Source organism: Hemibagrus wyckioides, linkage group LG15, assembly GCF_019097595.1.
Source record: "Hemibagrus wyckioides isolate EC202008001 linkage group LG15, SWU_Hwy_1.0, whole genome shotgun sequence".
In the NCBI taxonomy this organism is placed as follows: domain Eukaryota; kingdom Metazoa; phylum Chordata; class Actinopteri; order Siluriformes; family Bagridae; genus Hemibagrus; species Hemibagrus wyckioides.
Window position 1 is genome coordinate 3,092,607 of NC_080724.1, and position 17,177 is coordinate 3,109,783.

At 39.3% G+C, this 17,177-nt stretch overlaps 1 protein-coding gene across 1 annotated transcript in view; it reads right to left on the bottom strand.

Moving 5' to 3' along the window:
- The window catches only part of plagl2 (pleiomorphic adenoma gene-like 2), a 37,366-nt gene extending 22,208 nt beyond the window's left edge, over positions 1–15,158 (bottom strand). The window contains exon 1 of the mRNA XM_058409553.1: positions 15,000–15,158. The gene's annotated coding sequence lies outside the window, so the exon portion shown is untranslated. The remainder of the gene's footprint in view (positions 1–14,999) is intronic.
- Between the last annotated feature and the right edge of the window lie 2,019 nt (positions 15,159–17,177).

The following is a 17,177-nucleotide window of genomic DNA, read 5'->3' on the forward strand; positions in this document are numbered from 1 at the left end:
GAAAAAGCCCCTGTAGCAGTGCAGTTATTCATTAACGCCTTTGGAGCGCTTTGGAGCTCCCCCCCCCATTCTCTCAGTCTCCGGAGATAAAAACACACTCAGGCCGCTCAATGGGCTGAGTAACCCAGGGTGGTCCTCCAGCTCTTACACACACACACACACACACACACGGCTAGATGCTAGCACTCTGAGGAATTCATTAGATAAAATATATGGTGTGATTACAGAAATGCATAATCAAGACAACCAGAAAGTGAATGAGTGGCTTTAAATGAGAGAATTGTGTGTGTGTGTGTGTGTGTATGTGTATGTGTGTGTGTGTGTGTGTGTGTGTTAGAGAGAGCTGGAGGGGGTTGCTAGTAGTTATATGTATGCTTAGGTTTAGCTTTCAGATGAAGGGTGAAATAGTTAACAGATTGCCTTGATTGCCAGATGATCTCCACCACAAACACACACACACACACACACACACACATACACTCAGGCAGGCACTCACACACACACACACACACGCCCCCACAGAGAGTTTTAACCGACACCTGTGTGAACCAATATTTAGACATCAGTTCATCAGCACTCTCTCTCTCACACATACACACACACACACACACACACACACACACAGTCTCTACTCTGAAATGAGATAAGCACTGCCACCTAGCTGATGTAAATGAAGTTAAACAGGAACTTGTTGCATTTCTTAAACTTTAACATCATGCAAATTCTTGTAAACTGCAGCCATTTTTCTTCCATATGAGCTGCAGCAAGTCTTAAAAAAAATAGACAGACAGGAAACTAATACTAAATGGACACCTAACAGAGCGGCGAGGTCGTGAATGAAAGGTGGTGTTTCCAGCTCCAGGTCCCAGGTTCACTCATGAGCTCGGGTTACTGTCTGTGTGAAGCTTTGCATGATCTCTCAGTGTCTGCATAGCGACACTAAATTGCTCCTAGGTGTGAATGAGTTTGTGTATGTGTGTGTATGTTGCCCTGCAACTGTGGCGCATCTCACCGAAGATGTACACTATATTGCCAAAAGTTTTGGGACGTCTGCCTTTACATGCACATGAATGTAATATGGAGTTGTTCCGCCCTTTGCAGCTATAACAGCTCCAACTCTTCTGGGAAGGCTTTCCACAAGATTTAGGAGTGTGTTTATGGGAATTTTTGACGATTCCTTTAGAAGTGCATTTGTGAGGTCAGAGACTGATGTTGGACGAGAAGGTCTGGCTCACAGTCTCCACTCTAATTCATCCCAAAGGTGTTCTATGGGGTTGAGGTCAGGACTCTGTGCAGGCCAGTCAAATTATTCCCATCCATGTCTTTATGGACCTTGCTGTGGTCACTGGTGTGCAGTCATGTTGGAACAGGAAGGGGTCATCCCCAAACTGTTCTCACAAAGCATGAAATTGTCCAAAATGTCTTGGTATGAAGCTGAAGCATTGACAGTTCCCTTCACTGGAACTAAGGGGCCGAGTCCAACCCCTGAAAAACAACACCTGAATTCAGTGATTTGGAGGGGTGTCCCAATACTTTTGGTAATATAGTGTATCAGCGCCTTAAATAGGCTCTGGATCTTTTTACCCTCAGTAGGAGAAAGCAGTTACTGAAAACGAATAAATTATTCATAAATAAAATCATACTAAAATACTTTCTAGGAGAAAAACATTAATAACAGAATGCATATATTAGACTGCATCCTTCACTTTAAACTTTAAACATGTTCACAGACTTCACATGACTCCATCAACGCTTGTGTATATAACACCCCTATAGAGTTGCAGCTGTTGATTATTTTTTTTGTTGAATATTCGCGGAGTCACAGAAATTACCCTCCCCGAATGGCGAAACAAGCCGGAGCTAAACGCTAAAATTTAGTGTTTCTAAAGTCACGTATCTGAGAATATTGTTTACTTCCACTCTCAGATAGTGACGCCCTGCATGTAACGGTTCATCAGTGTGGTCTATGCTAACATGAATTAGCCTGGAACATCACAACATGCATGAGTGAGCAACCCCAAAGAGGAAACAGAGCCTGTGGTTGTTCTGAAAGGGGAGATGAGTAGCGGTAACGTCGCCTTTATTAAAACCAAGTTTAACCACGCTGTAATATGCAAAACTGCTGATATGATTACATTTGTAATCTATACAGCTCGGACATGCTAGCTAGTTTGCTGAACAGCAAAGTGACAGTGTTTAATAAGGTTACGGTTCAATGCCTCAGTTATACCCGTGTTCTGTTGTTCATCATTAATATCATAAAGCTTCCCAAATGTTGAATGTTTCGTGGCATGTTTTCAGTTCAACATAGATACATAGGCTAGTGGAACTATAGAGAAATAGTTTTCTTTCCCAACTGATCAGCCCTGTAATAGATACAGACTAGCGACAAACTAAAGGCATTATATCAACAGTGGTGTAGATTAAAACGTTATCCAATCACGAGCGTCCAGAACAGCCTGAATTCTGTTCAGCATTGATTCTACAAGTCTCTGGAACTTGCTTAAGGTTGCTTAAGATCATTCTTTCAAAGATATTCCCTTAATTTTTTTTTCCTTTCCTTTTGATCAGGGTGCTGGAGAGGGTGTATCCTGCCTTGATGCCCGATGACGCCTGAGATGAAAATTGAAAATTTCCATCATCTTTGTATCATTATTTCCCTCATCAAGCCGTTTATTTTGTATATGTGTGGAAATCACTAGTATAGAGTTAATGATTGAATTAAGGAACAAAATGAATGAAGGAAGGATGAACAGACGGATGGAAGGAAGGAAGGAAGGAAGGAAGGAAGGAAGGACGGGTAGAAAGAAGAAAGGAAGGGAGGATGAATTGATCAAAGAAAGAAAGAAAGAAAAAGAAAGAAAGAAAGAAAGAAAGAAAGAAAGAAAGAAAGAAAGAAAGAAAGAAAGAAAGAAAGAAAGAAAGAAAGAAAGAATTGTTGTTGGCAGATTTATTTTAGACTTTACATATTGAACACATGCCATGTTACTGCTCATGAAGTTCATGTGATTTCTCTCAGTTCCCTGCAGTGGACCGGACTGCAGTGGACCGGACCGGACCGTGTCTTCTGTGTCTGTTGAAGCTTTAGAAACGTTTTAGGACCAAGTCTGGATAATCTCTTCTAGACTCCAGGTATAAACTGCACTTTACACATTGTGTGTAGTAATGCAGCTTCCTGAACGCTCACCATGTTTCAGGTGTTCACTTTTCCTCTTACAGTTAATAACATACAGTGTAAAAAATCAGGTCTACAGAGTCTCGTCCTTTCATACATCATTCTTCCATCATCTTTTTTACACGCCGTAATTCATCCGCAGCGTTCCGGAGAGCAGTTCATGGGCATGCATACCGAAAATGCACGCACACAGATTTTTCTCTGTCACCAACACTGAAGCGCTTAGGTGAGAGCGGGACATGTGCTGCGAGTCAGCCACTTGCTAAATGAGGCCATTGAACCACATGGTTGGTGAGAACCAATGCCGCTGCCTTCTGATTGGCCTGTCCAGATTAGGAAGGGAAATGGTGGGATGGCGGGGGGGGGGGTCACGTGACCAAATCCAGCCGAGAGTTTGATAATAGGCCTCCCCTCTTGCAGTGGTGGGCAGAGAGGGAGAGAAAAAGAGAGAGAAGCCTGGACAAGGACCAAAAAACCCCTCTACCACACACAGGCTGCGCATTGTTGCCTATTCACCGGACTCCATCTCAGGCCACTTTATCATTCAATTAGGACAGCTTTCACACCACAGAGCAGAGAAAAGGGCCCTTCAATCAAACTGAAAACTTCACACTGGCACTGGAGGGCACACAGAAAGAGACCCACAGTCCTCTCTCCACTTTCATTACTCACTCCCTCTCTTTCTCTCCCTCTTCTCCACAACCCCCACCCTCCTCCTCCTGTTGTTGTTCCAGATTTTGTGAAGAAGAAAGGGATGGAGAGAGGGAGAGGAAGAAAGAAAGAAAGACCATTTGTTAACACTGGGACTTGTCCTATCTTTTCTTATCCTCTTCCTTCCCTCTGTTCCCTCCATTTTCGGCCCCCTCCTTTTCCCTCGCGGGGCAGTGGGGTGTCCATATATCTTCCCTTTTAACGATTCTGCACTACTGCCACTGGGGTGAGCTGTGGGTAATCTAGAACTGTTACACGGACAGGAAAGAAGAGAGCGACTCGGGATGCACAATGATATCCGATTTCACCTCGGCATCAGACCGAGGGCATAGATCCAAGCGTGATGTCTGAATTTGCATGTAGTGTACTAAACTGCGAATACAGTTCGGCAGAAGTCCTGAGACCTTTCTGTGTTGCTCTGCTTACATTAAAATACAATCTGCTTACAGAAAATGAATCTTGAATGTTTCACAAGGTTTCGAGACACTTGTAAATATAGGTAGATGTAGAACCACGCTTCCTCCTTCGTTTATTCTTTATTTGCAAGATGACTTCTCTCAGGTTTTTAGAAGGGCTCTAATCAGAATTCGGAAGTTCACTGGACTCATCCATTTGTTGATAGCTCTCTCTATGGTCAAGTCAGAACCTCTCGGAAGAGGCAAGCAGGTTCTGGGCTGAAACCACTAGCCGCAAAACAAAATAAATGACCCTGATGCACAAAAAAGTTTGATCTTGGTCTCGCCTGAACATCGACATATTCTTTCTTTTGATATTTGAGGAACTCAAGATGGTGCATTTTGTGAGATGCTCTCAGGAAGGGTTTCGAGAATCTACTAAACTGTGCGATTGTAAATCCTTGGTTATTTTCTTCTCCATCCTCCTCACTAAGTGGAAGCCTTGTGTTCAGCTCTTTCAGTCCTAATTGTACTTAAAGGTACTTTTAACTGAGTATTGCTTGTTGTTTAATATCCACACTTGATGAGAGAAGGCCAGCAACGACCTGTCTCCTTTGTGCTGCAAGTCTTTGGGGTTTTTCCCATGATAATGACAAAAGGCATTTACATCTGTGCAACTTCATATTTAAACCCGAGGGAAACAGGATGTGGCTAACGGAAACAAGAGATTTCCTGAAGACTGAGCCCTAATGAATAATAATCTTAACGTTCTTTAATAATGACTATTTGAATTTGCATTCATTTAAACATTTTCTGCAGGACTTTAAAGAACTATGCAAATATCTGACCTCTGTATTATTGAGTCAACTGAAAAATAGTTCCAAATATTATTTTTCCAACAAGACATATTTTAGAAATGGAAAAACGTTCGTCAATAACGAAAGTCACACAATATATAATGGGCCAGTTTAAAGACACACACAAAAAGCTATTTAATTTACCTGCGAAAACAAACAGAAGTCTCCTGAAGAGTTTGGTCTGCAAGAAAAAATTTACCAGCCAAATTCCTTAAAAAAACAGCACAGATTCTACCTGAGAATGATGCTGATGCATTAAAATAAATAAATTAATTAATAAATCATAATAATAATCATCATCATCATCATCATTTTCATACCAAATATTCACTTTGTATAGTTTAAAACTATTTACCACTCTTTAAATAAATAATTAATTAATAAAAAATAAAATAAAATAAATACTACTACTACTACTACTACTAATAATAATAATTTCATACCAAATATTGACTTCGTATAGTTTAATACTATTTACCACTCTTTAAATAAATAAATGTTTTAAAAATAAATCAATATAAATAAATAAATAATAATAATAATAAATATACTACTAATAATAATTGTCATACTAAATATTGACTTTACATAGTTTAATACTATTTACCACTCTTTTAATAAATAAATAATTAAAAATAATAATAATAATAATAATTGTCAAACCAAATATTGGTGTTCTTTAGTTCAATACTATTTACCACTCTTTAGAACAATTGTTTTTAAATGTAGAAATGTCATTTAATTATTTTTTTTATTTATTATTATTTTTTTATTTTATACTGTTCTAATTATTCAATTCAATTCAATTCGATTTGATTTGTATAGCACTGTTAACAGTGAACGTTCTCACTAAATAAATTTACAGATATATATCAATTCAGGATATATATATTTAAAATTTATAAAAACAATTTCCCTGATGAGCGAGTCAAAGGTGAGGAGAGGCGAGGAAAACTCTCTGAGAAGGAATTAGGAAGAAACCTTGAGCGGAAAGGAAACAAATCCTTATATGGATGACTCCAGATATTGTATGCGATAATATTTCTTAATATTAGGAAATATTCTTGTCTTTATAAGTCTAGCTGGCACCGTATCTGTTTTTTCCCACTGTTAAGGACAAATGGCTGGCATTTAGAAACCAGTAAACTTCATCTTCATTAACTTTGTTTTAACTGCAATATAATATTAATAGCTAATATCAATGACCATATAATATTGATTTAATAACATCACCATGCATTTCAGGAACTATTATTATTACTACTTAAAACTTACTACTACAGTTATCCATGCCTTTGCTTCTGACTGTAATTGAATGGACAGTTTCATTTTCTCTCCTTTCACTTCATTAAATACTTCTAATACTATACCAATGCTATACTAATATAAAATCTCTAAACATATAATGGCCATTATTTGTGTTTTTGATAGTAAAATATTCTAGGCATCCTTGTGGGCTTCAGGAAGCACCGACAGCGTATGGTCAATACCTGTGCCTAATCAGTAAGATCGGCTTAAGAATTAAGACTGACGTTGCTCTGAGCTGTGAGTTTAAGCCTGTGACATTGCCTACTGATTGCTTTTCTACACGTTTCTAGCCACAGAATCTTGAATCTGAGACGATTGGCTTGAGACAATGAGCTTTTCTGGAGCAAGATACAGTCACCGGATTGGGAGAGTAAAAAAAAAGAAGAAGAAAAGACCACAGCTTTAGCAGTGCGATAATCTCATGTTTGCAGATGGGCTGAGGGAAAAGGTTTGTGGTTGGTCATCTGCCAAGTCAGTTAAAATCACCTCTTCCCATGAGAGTATGTGCTTCCTAGCCATGTATACTGGTGAATACACCAGAGTTTATTTTATTATTATTATTCGAGAAGACTTTTTGGGACAAATCCTTTATTTTTATCAGCCCAAAATTTTCATAGACCACATAGATCATAATCATGACCTCATTACAAGAAAGTTACACAAATTCAGTGCATGAATAGCAAAACATTTTATTTGGTTATTTTTTTAAAAGTATTGTTGCTTTATAGAATTTCTGTATATACAAATGAAGTGTTATTCATTTTAATAAACTATAATAAAATCTTTGGACTGTATCGGTTTCTTTCAACGGCTTTCTTTTACCTTAAAATCACAAGTCAATTATACCTAGATATGAGCTATTTAATCTCATTTAAACAGCTAAATCCGACTCGTTTAATCACTTATTCTTAAAGTGAGGATAAAAAACCATACAAATCTCATATATTTCAAGGTATTATATGTACCAAGGCAACACAAAATGTAGGTTTGCTCACAAACTAAAGAGAAATGAAATAATGTTGCATTGAGAACCAAATGTAGAAATAATAACACAATTGTTTATTATTAATTTCACTTTTAAAATATATGAAATAAATGAAATATTTACCGCTGAAAAAGAGAACTGAAATAAATGATTATTATTATTTTATTTATTTATTTTTTTACATTTTTTCCAGTTTAGATATTTGTTATTTCCAATTAGTTTGTAACTATTTTAAATAATAAATAATAATAAAACAAATTAAAATAATTATAATAATAATAATAATAAAATTATGAGATCCATAATATCTCAGAAAAGCATATCATAATTTATTCCAAAATGAATTCGTTCAGCATTTATTTCCAGCCGTTATGACCGAGATGTGTCAAAACAAAGAAAGCCGAAAAAGTGCATCGAGCGCATCTTAAACACTCGGAACCATGAACCTACACCACACAAAACACCCGAAAGGAACATCTGAAACAACACACACCCAACAAGAACTCATTCACAATCACACATATCGAGAGTGTACAGATCTGAGCGTTTCATATTCCTGTGAGTCTCAGCCTTTGCAAATGTTAGCAAATAAGTGTGTTCTGCTGTGTTCTGCATGTGTGTGTGTGTAAACTGCAGTCAATCTGAGAGTAGTGTGATGTAATCGCCTGCCATTTATATCTTCTTCCCTATTTACTACGCTCTTTTATTCTTGGTTTCAAAGTTACTCATGGTAAATTTCGCATTCCTGTCCCTAATGAAAGCGTAAATTTCCCCAAGATCGGCTTACTTCTGATTCATAATACTTGTCTACATCTTCATACAGGTTGAAAAAAATGTGTATGCATGACATCACTCGGTAATAATCACTCAGATCTTTTTCATCTGCTTTCCTGCTCATAAAGCCTCTACTGTATATCATGCATAGAAACAGGGTTTTTTATTCTGTATGCAAGCAACGTTGTGAATGATCTCCTGAAGGTTTCTCTGAGTCACTCGTGTGAGGTGGAGCGGCCATGTTTATGAGGGGAAAAAAATAAATAAAGAAATAAACGATTAAGTCAAGAATGTCAGTAAAATCATAGCTGCTCGTCAGACTGACTCACGACTTTAACCGACTCGTGCGGCTTGAGTCAGCCCCATACCTGCTTCTCCGTTTTCTTTTTCTTGATGATTCATAAGAAGGGCACTAGAATTCACTCCGCATTCTCAGCACATGACTGTGTTCCTGTAACTATGGAGCCGCTCATTTTGGGTGGTTTTCTTTTAAAATTGCCCATCCTCTGATCTCTTATTGCGGCTCGTTCGATGACTCTTTTTTTTTTTTTTTTTCCCCTCCCGCACCACCATCTGGGAATGGTAAACAGATGCTAAAGCTCTTTTCTACTTCATCCCAGCTCAAGTTTACCTGTTTTGCCAGAGATACGGGTTCGACGTCTGTTAGAAATATGTAAGTGGGTCTCTCCGACATTTCTGTCACGTTGCTGAGCGTTCCGGTAATTCCCTAATGCCACAATCTCATCCTGACAACATCTTGCAACATTTCTGACGGCTCTCCTGGCCGGGTTTGTGTTTCCTGCCAAACTTAAACTCGCCTTTAAACCTTGTGGCATGCGCTGCTTCCTAAATGTATCATGGAATGCTGTGAAATCCTAGACCGCTCTCAACATTATTGCACAACACGTTACAAGCTCCCAACGCTTCACCAGAAAACACGGCGTGTGCAGAATTTTTTAGTTAAATAGCGGCTTAAAACGAACAGCTCCATAATTAGAAGGACATCAGACCAGTGACTATCGGCAACAGGATCAGATCTGGAGCTGAAAGCGACAGGGTTGTATGGAGCACAGAGAGGTGGAAGACTCATCTTTGCCATGATGCTTCACGGTGAATTAAGTTATAACCCCTAAAAAAGCCACGGCTCGGTGGCCGGCTTTAAAAAGCGGCCTCGACTCAGCATGCGCTTCAAGCATCTAGCGTCTTCCTACCACCTCTGAACATCACATACTGCAAGTGCAGTCAGAATGTGTGCCAGTCCAGAAAGCAGGGCATCTCAAGCTACCCATATACGACCTTCGTGTGCTCGCCTTGCTGAGAGCATGTGAGCTGATTTCCTTAAATGTTAAATGTTGGGGTAAGGTGACTTGGTAATCGGGTGTGTATAAATAGGAAAACAGTAATGTAGGTAAACTTTCTCGATTTCTCGGCTCTACCAGTATTGTTACTCCAGGATTTTCTCATCATAATAGAGAGGTTAATTGGGTTCGGGTTTTGCAGTTGCGGCCATTAGCGTTCCACTCCGGAGGCAACGGCCCACACTGCCTCATAAAAAAAAAAACTCTGATCCTCGCCACTTCTGCTGGCTCTCTAACGCTGTGTTTTTAATCAGGACCTTGAAGCATTAATGGAAAATGTAAGGGTGTAAAAAATAGCTATTCTTTTCTTTCGGTTTTAAATCTGCAAAGTAAGTTTTAAATGCTTAGTTCTAATAAACTAATGAAGATTTAGACGAAAAAATAATGTGTGAGAAGAGTATACATTTAAATAAATTATTATTATTATTATTATTATTAAACAGCAGGCAGAATTCTTCCTGGTCAAGCTCTAATAAAATGAATGAATGATTGAAAAAAAAAAAAACAACCAAATAAATAAATAAATAAAAGTTTATTGTGTTGAATCGGCATCACATGAGCGAGGATTAAATTATTTTATTTCATTATTTTTTCTTTTTTCTAGTTTTTTTTCTAGTTTATTATCATTAACGTCGGACTTTACAGACACAGGGGACATTAAAAACCAAACTGTTAAAATGTTTATCGTATAATGACAGCATACTTATTTAAAATGCATTGAATAATTGAGCCAGTTTAAAAAGGACAAGTGAATGTGTGTCCAGGTTCAGTAAATGGCACTGAAGAGAACATTTCTCTGATTGTTTAAAATGTTTGCATAATCCTGTTCAGCTCTAGTGAATAAATGGGGTCAGAATGCGCTGGTATAAAATATGGCGTTTTGAAGAAACGTAACGCTGAGATTTGTTTACAAAAGCAGTGTAAGTTACCAGGGGACCGAAGCGTTTCAAGCCTAAATCTGTGGTTGCGTTCTAATTAGGTTTACTGTTGGTCTTGCGGGCACAAAATATGCATGTACAAAGTATGAATAATTGGTGACTTTCCAATGTCTACATTTACGTGCCAGAATTCCTCCCCTATTGATACAAGCTGGCAGTCCTGCTCTTGGGTAAGGCTTAATTAAGCTTTATCCTCTCTAATCACAAGGCTGATGTCGCCTGTCCCTCCCACATTGCATTTACCAAAACTATGCATTCACACTGAAACGGTCTCTCCGAGTCCGAGCGACAAGCGAAAGCTAGCACTGACAGTTGGCTTGTACACGTAGAGTTAAATAATCCCGCTGTTGCGTGTAGTTCTGCTCGAGTGGTATAGCAGCCGTTTAATAATGGACGTTAAATAAGCCAATCAAGTGTGCTCATTAGAATATTTGTTCATGGACAACACCCTTCTTAAGAGATTTGTAATCAGTCAGTTCCATTTCAGTGCATTTTTTTTTAGGTGTTTCTTATCAATAAGGTTAAAAAACATTCATGTTGCCATTATTAATCGGAACCATTTTCTATATATTGCGTACATTCCCACACTTTAACTGCTGACTCAAAGAAAATCGATTTGATTATGATTAATATAATATGACCACGAAGTCGTATAGACCGAATTTCATATTAGTGTAATATATTAAGTTTTGTTCTATATAAACGCATTCAGGATTCGTACTTTGCTGCATTCATACATGATTTTTTGCTTCTTTTGTGGCGTTACCATAGCCTAGAGCTACAGCCAATCGACACGTCTACAAGATTGCGCTTTTATTTCTGTTTATTTACATTCAGCCCGCTGACAGAGGACGAGGACGTCTAACAGGTCAATTATTTCCAAAAAGCTATATCAGTTCAAACTGGTATATACAAACAAAGAGTTGCACCAGACTGCTGAGGAAAGAGTCCGAGTCAGAGACCGATACAGAAGCGTACAGTCTGTGCAGGAACAGAATAAGGGCAGCATACTCCTATCGGCAATTCACAAAGCCGCTTACTCGAAGGATGTTAAACGCGCATGAAAAACGAGGCAGACTTTCTGTTTGCTGTATAGTCCAGATCGATCCACTACGACGTTTATTAGCTCCTCTGATGAGTATTAGCAGCCCCAGATTTCACTGACTAACTTGTTGACACGCTGCAAGGAGGTCCATGCGAGAGGTTATAAAGAAAAGCAAAGATAGCAATACTCCACTCATGGATCGGAAAAACACAACAAAGGACACCTCGGTTTTCTATCTAAAACGTCTTAAGATGCTAAAACTGTGAAGGAAAGGAATACATCCTTTTTTAGATGACAGACATATTGTAATCTAATACAATATTTGTGACATTGCAGGTGAAGCAATGCCATTTTTTCGTTCCTCTCAGACCAAAAGCATAAAATCCTGACACAAGGAAGAGTTACACTGGCTTTATGAACTTGGCCTGATTTTATCTCTTTCTCTCCTCCCTCGGTCCTTTTTCCTCTCTTTTATGGGGTGACCCGGGGCACCCACAGGGTTCAACAGTCACCGCTACTGTTCTGAACACAGTGACACTGGACTAAGCCAAATAAACACTCCCCACCGCCTTGTTTGAATAGGATCTGACATACATAACATGTTGTCATTGACCAGATACACAGACCCACACAAACACAATATCTATACACTATCTTTCTACAGAATTCAATTCTACAAAATGCAATAAAAAATTAAAAAAAAACAACAACTCCATATTCCCGATGACACCGGCAATCCCTCTGCCCCTCCAAGTGCCAGCACCCTCCCCGTTTTCTCCTTCCAGTCATAAAATACGGACTTGAGGACTCTCCTGAAGAGTTTTTTTGCCCCAATTCTATGCTCAGTTATTAACTAGCGGTTGTGTGCTTCAGAGCCTGTTCCACCCATTAACCCCTCTGATGCTCTTTTCTCATGATAATCAGCCTGCTTCCCCACCGAGGTGCGGCAGGATTGTGCAAAGCCTTCGGGAGAGTACCCCCCCCCCACACACACACACACACATGCTCACTCTCTCTCTCTCGATCTCCTCACACACATACACGCTGAATCAGGCATGTAATGTGCTGCCTTTTCACGGAGCACATGGACAGATGCAGTATGAAAAGTTCTGGCACTTTTTTTGTTAGAATGAATAGCGCTACCCACATGTAGAGCTAGCAAGGCTCACACGTCTTGCTATAGCACATACATCATTGCACAAAATAACCATTTTTACAAACAAGGAACCCGTTTACAGATACAGTGTGCAAAAAAAAAAAAGATCTTATCCTGTGCTAAAAGTCTGGGAAATATTTACACTTGTTTTGATTGCTAAAATCTGTGTGCCATTTACTAAGAACACAAACCCGGCAGTAGACGTTCTGCAGAGGAACTCCTGCAACGTTTGCAAGTTAGCGTTGTTTTTTCAGAGTGGAAATATCTTCAACTAACAAGATTCCAGTTTCCATGCCTGAACACACAGCTAAGGTTTCACAAAGCATAACCTGATGACCTTTATGCATCTTAGTTTTATGGGGTTTTTTTTGGGGGGGGTTTTTTAATGATGACTGGACATTGGTATGTTTGCATGATGCACAATATGTCTGCTGATATTTCTTTCAGGAAGCATGCAACAAGAGAAGAAAAAAAAAGGCAAGAAATGACAGAAAATCTACCGAAACCTCCTCGACAAAATACACTCAGTATGCAATCAGTGAAAGGCAATAACAAGCACATGTGTTCTACAGAACCATAAAAATTCCCAGGGCACTGCAAGAAATGAAACATATTTTAAAGTTACGATCTGGGCTTGTTTTAAAAAGTAACACATAAGAACAACAAAAAAAACCAAGTTTCTCTTGATGAGCACACACACAAAAAAAAGAAAAAATAGATCTCAGGCACAACTACAAAAGCAGCGTCTCGTCACGCGCCTCGCTTCCATTTCCTTATTCTGCAGCTCGAGGCAGTGGAAGTGGAAACCGAGCTCGCGCCCCGTTACAAAGATCCATCAGTGTTATGGGTCCCCCCCCTGTCGATCAACACCGATGAAATGATATAAGAAGGCTGGAGCATCCTCTCCCAGTTGGGAGAAGGGGGTGGGTGGGGAGTGAATGTGACATGAGTAAGATGCGAATAAGCGTATAACATGCACCATCATCATCATCATCATCATCAGGAGCTGGTAGGCATGTTTACAACGACTATAAAGTCGTAATAACGCCCTATCAGTTAATAAAGCCGTGCTTATCACCGCGGGCGAGAGGCTAATGGGCTCGAGATAAAGTGCAGGAACGAACCGACACGTTTAATTTGCACCAGATGAGGCGCGTTCGACGTCGAATTGCCGTGCACGAGCCCACGAATCAAACCCCCCTCGCGTGCACACGCACTTATTGATCACTTTGCAACAAACTTCACCGGCGATCTGCACGTGACCGCGTTCACGGAGCATTCCGATAACGTTACTGAACCTAAATAAAACACCGATCCAACGAGAGGCGAAACCACAAGAACAGGCACAACCATGTGCAACAACAGTGAAGAAAAACAACCGAATAGTGAATGAGGTAATCTCCTGAATAAGGAGGTGCAACCCCCACCACCCCCACTACCAAAAAAAAAAAAAAAATTCTGACATCCCTAATAACTTATTTACCCCACGCACGCGCACACACAAAGAAAAAACACAAAGATATATATATCTATATATTTAAAAAAATGTCCTTGTCCGGTTGAAACACACTTGTGGCAAAGGACGAGAGGAAGATAAGTCATTCCAGCTGAAGAGACGAGACTGAAAGCCGTTTTTAGATTTTGTGTCGCCGGAGGAAACCAACGCGTTGGTAACTTAACTTAAAGTTTCAGAGCCAACGGGAGCTCGTGAGTCTCGCGGGCTGAGCACGGGCATGCTTCGAGGGGTCGATAAACATTGAGAAATTGCTCAAAACTCAACACTTCGAGCCCAAGTCACGGCGAACATCAACTGGCAGAGCTGAAGCCCCGAGCCACCGAATGCATTTTGTTTACTGAGTGAATTATTCCGATCCGAGCCGTATTTATCGAACAAGTTTTCCTCTGCAAGCGCGAGCGCGTCGCGTCATTAAAAAAAAAATTAAATGCCCGTCGCTTCGTTGGCTTTAACACACACACACACAATTAAAAAAAAAACAATAAATGACGTCGTACATCGCTTAAACACTCTATAGGCAATAGTCCATAGGGTTCGATTATCGGATCGTGTTTTACTGTTTTTAAAAATAAATAAAAATAAAAATAAGTCGCGTGCACACAGCAGAGCGTGCAGCCACATTTTTGAAGACTTGGAGAGAGAGAGAGAAAAAGAGAGAGAGAGAGAGAAGAGAAAAAAAAGCGAGCAGTTAACCAGCAAAAAAAAAAGTTTCCAGCACCGCATTAGTCAATTTCACGAGGAAACCCGGTAACATTCCGTCACCGAGTGAGTGCAAACTTACCGCGGGAGATCCCACGACACCTTTCCCGGAGTTTCTCCTCTGGATCTGTTGTTTTATTATTTTTTCCCAATTTTTTTCTATAATTTTTGGCTTGCTTTTTTTCCGGGGCCTGAGTGGCTTTGCTCTCCTCAGGCTGCAGCGCCAGAGTTCTGGGGCGCGAGCATTGTGGGAGTGTGACGTCAGGCCACTTTCACAAACTTTTTTACCGGGGCTTCTAAACTGTGTGTGTGTGTGTGTGTGTGTGTCGCTTACTTAATTACACCCATAATGAATTGCTGTTTTATTTATTATTCGTTTGATTATTTTTATTGACAAATTTTTTACGTCATTCAACAATTTGGGAGGAAAAAATCCATTCGATGAATGAACTGGTACTGAAGAATTTTTGCATGAAGATCCGCTTTGAGATTCTGATTCTGATTCATTATTATACAGCTTGTTATATTTCTGCCGTCGTTTTATTCAACCTTACTTACGTTTCATCGGTGTTTTCTGTCCGCTTTTGAAGCTTTCATTCGATTCATTGAAAAGAAATGTTTGCACTTTATTTACCTCATTAGACTGCTTCTTTAGCGCACGTGGAACTAAATTGCACCACTATAATACATTTCACTTGAGTCTTGGCCATTGCATTCAATTATGGAAGTTTGTTTAAGCCGTTCTTCTTGTCTAAATAATAATAATAATAATAATAATAATAATAATAATAATGTCATTGTACCTACAATTTCACCAGACAGGTCCCCCAATAAACTAAATACCCGTCTGCACGAGCCTGTTATTACACACACACACACACACACACTCGTGCTCAGAGGTTCAGGGTTCGACAGCAGCTCATCAGATCATAATATTTATAATGTTGTTCTAGATAAATGTCATGTGTGTGTAGCATGAATTCTTGTTTGAGATTTCAACCCATTTCTATAGTAATAATAATAATAATAATAATAATAATAATAATAATGAAGAGGAGGAGGAAGGGAGGGAGGGAGGGAGGAGAAATATTTAGTTGATTTCCTTTCTTATCTATCTATCTATCTATCTATCTATCTATCTATCTATCTATCTATCTATCTATCTATCTATTGTTTTGTTTTTTCTTCAAGTTTTAGGGGAGAAAAGGAATCACTTCCAGGGCACAGTGAGCCCATTTCCTCAGCTCCCCAACCCCCAACCCCCCTCCACACCAGCGACCCTGCTGATGGATGTGTGAGTGGACAGAGAGAGAGAGAGAGAGAGAGAGAGGTGGGGGGTGTACGTGCTGAACCGTGCACTAACATACTACAGAACCTCAATAGTATGTCAAGATAGTACTGCAAGTCAAAATAGTGCGCAAAAAATAAGTATAATAGTGTTTCATTCATTGAAAGAGGTTTTGGGTTTAGTCAGAATGAGGCAGAGTACTGATGAAGGTTCCAGTGAAGTCCGACAGTTTTGTAGGTAATGGACGTACTATTTAGGGTGTTAGTGTGGATGCGGGTGGGGGTGGTGGTGGGGGGAGCTCAGGGGTCTTCCATAAGCTCCATGTTAACGATGAAAACACGTTTTTACGTTCAGAGAAACGTAAGGCTCCGGGAAGCCATGCCGCCCCGACGATACCGCAGTGTCCGGGAGAACTACTGACCAAAACAATTATTTATTTGTTTTTTTGAAGATGTCGGTCATAACAGAGGTGAGACTGATGGAGGTGGGAAAAAAAAACCCCAAAAAACAAACAATCAAGACCTTTTCCTCATTTTGACGGACGAAGAGACGGAAGTGTAATAAAGCGCGCTTTATTTGTCGGAGGGAAGAGAGAGAGAGAGAGAGAGAGAGAGAGAGAGAGAGAGAAACTTTGCGATCGTCAAAAAACTTTTTAATAGTCGCTTTCTTGTTTTGTTTTATTTCTGTTTTATTTCTAGGACATTTGAGCACTATTCCTGCGACCCAATTGAGGTGAAAGTGCATGAGACATGAAGCAGGACTGTTACTGTGGTTTTTAATCCAATTAATTTGTAATATGTTTTTTTTTGTTTGTTTTTTTAGAAAAAATCAGATTTTTTCATTTGGAATGTGTGCATTCTGCTAATTCTGCTAATTAGGCTCAGTAATTTGGGTGATTAATGAAAATGATCAAAAAGTGACAATTAAAATAACTGAATATATATATATATATATATATATATATATATGTGT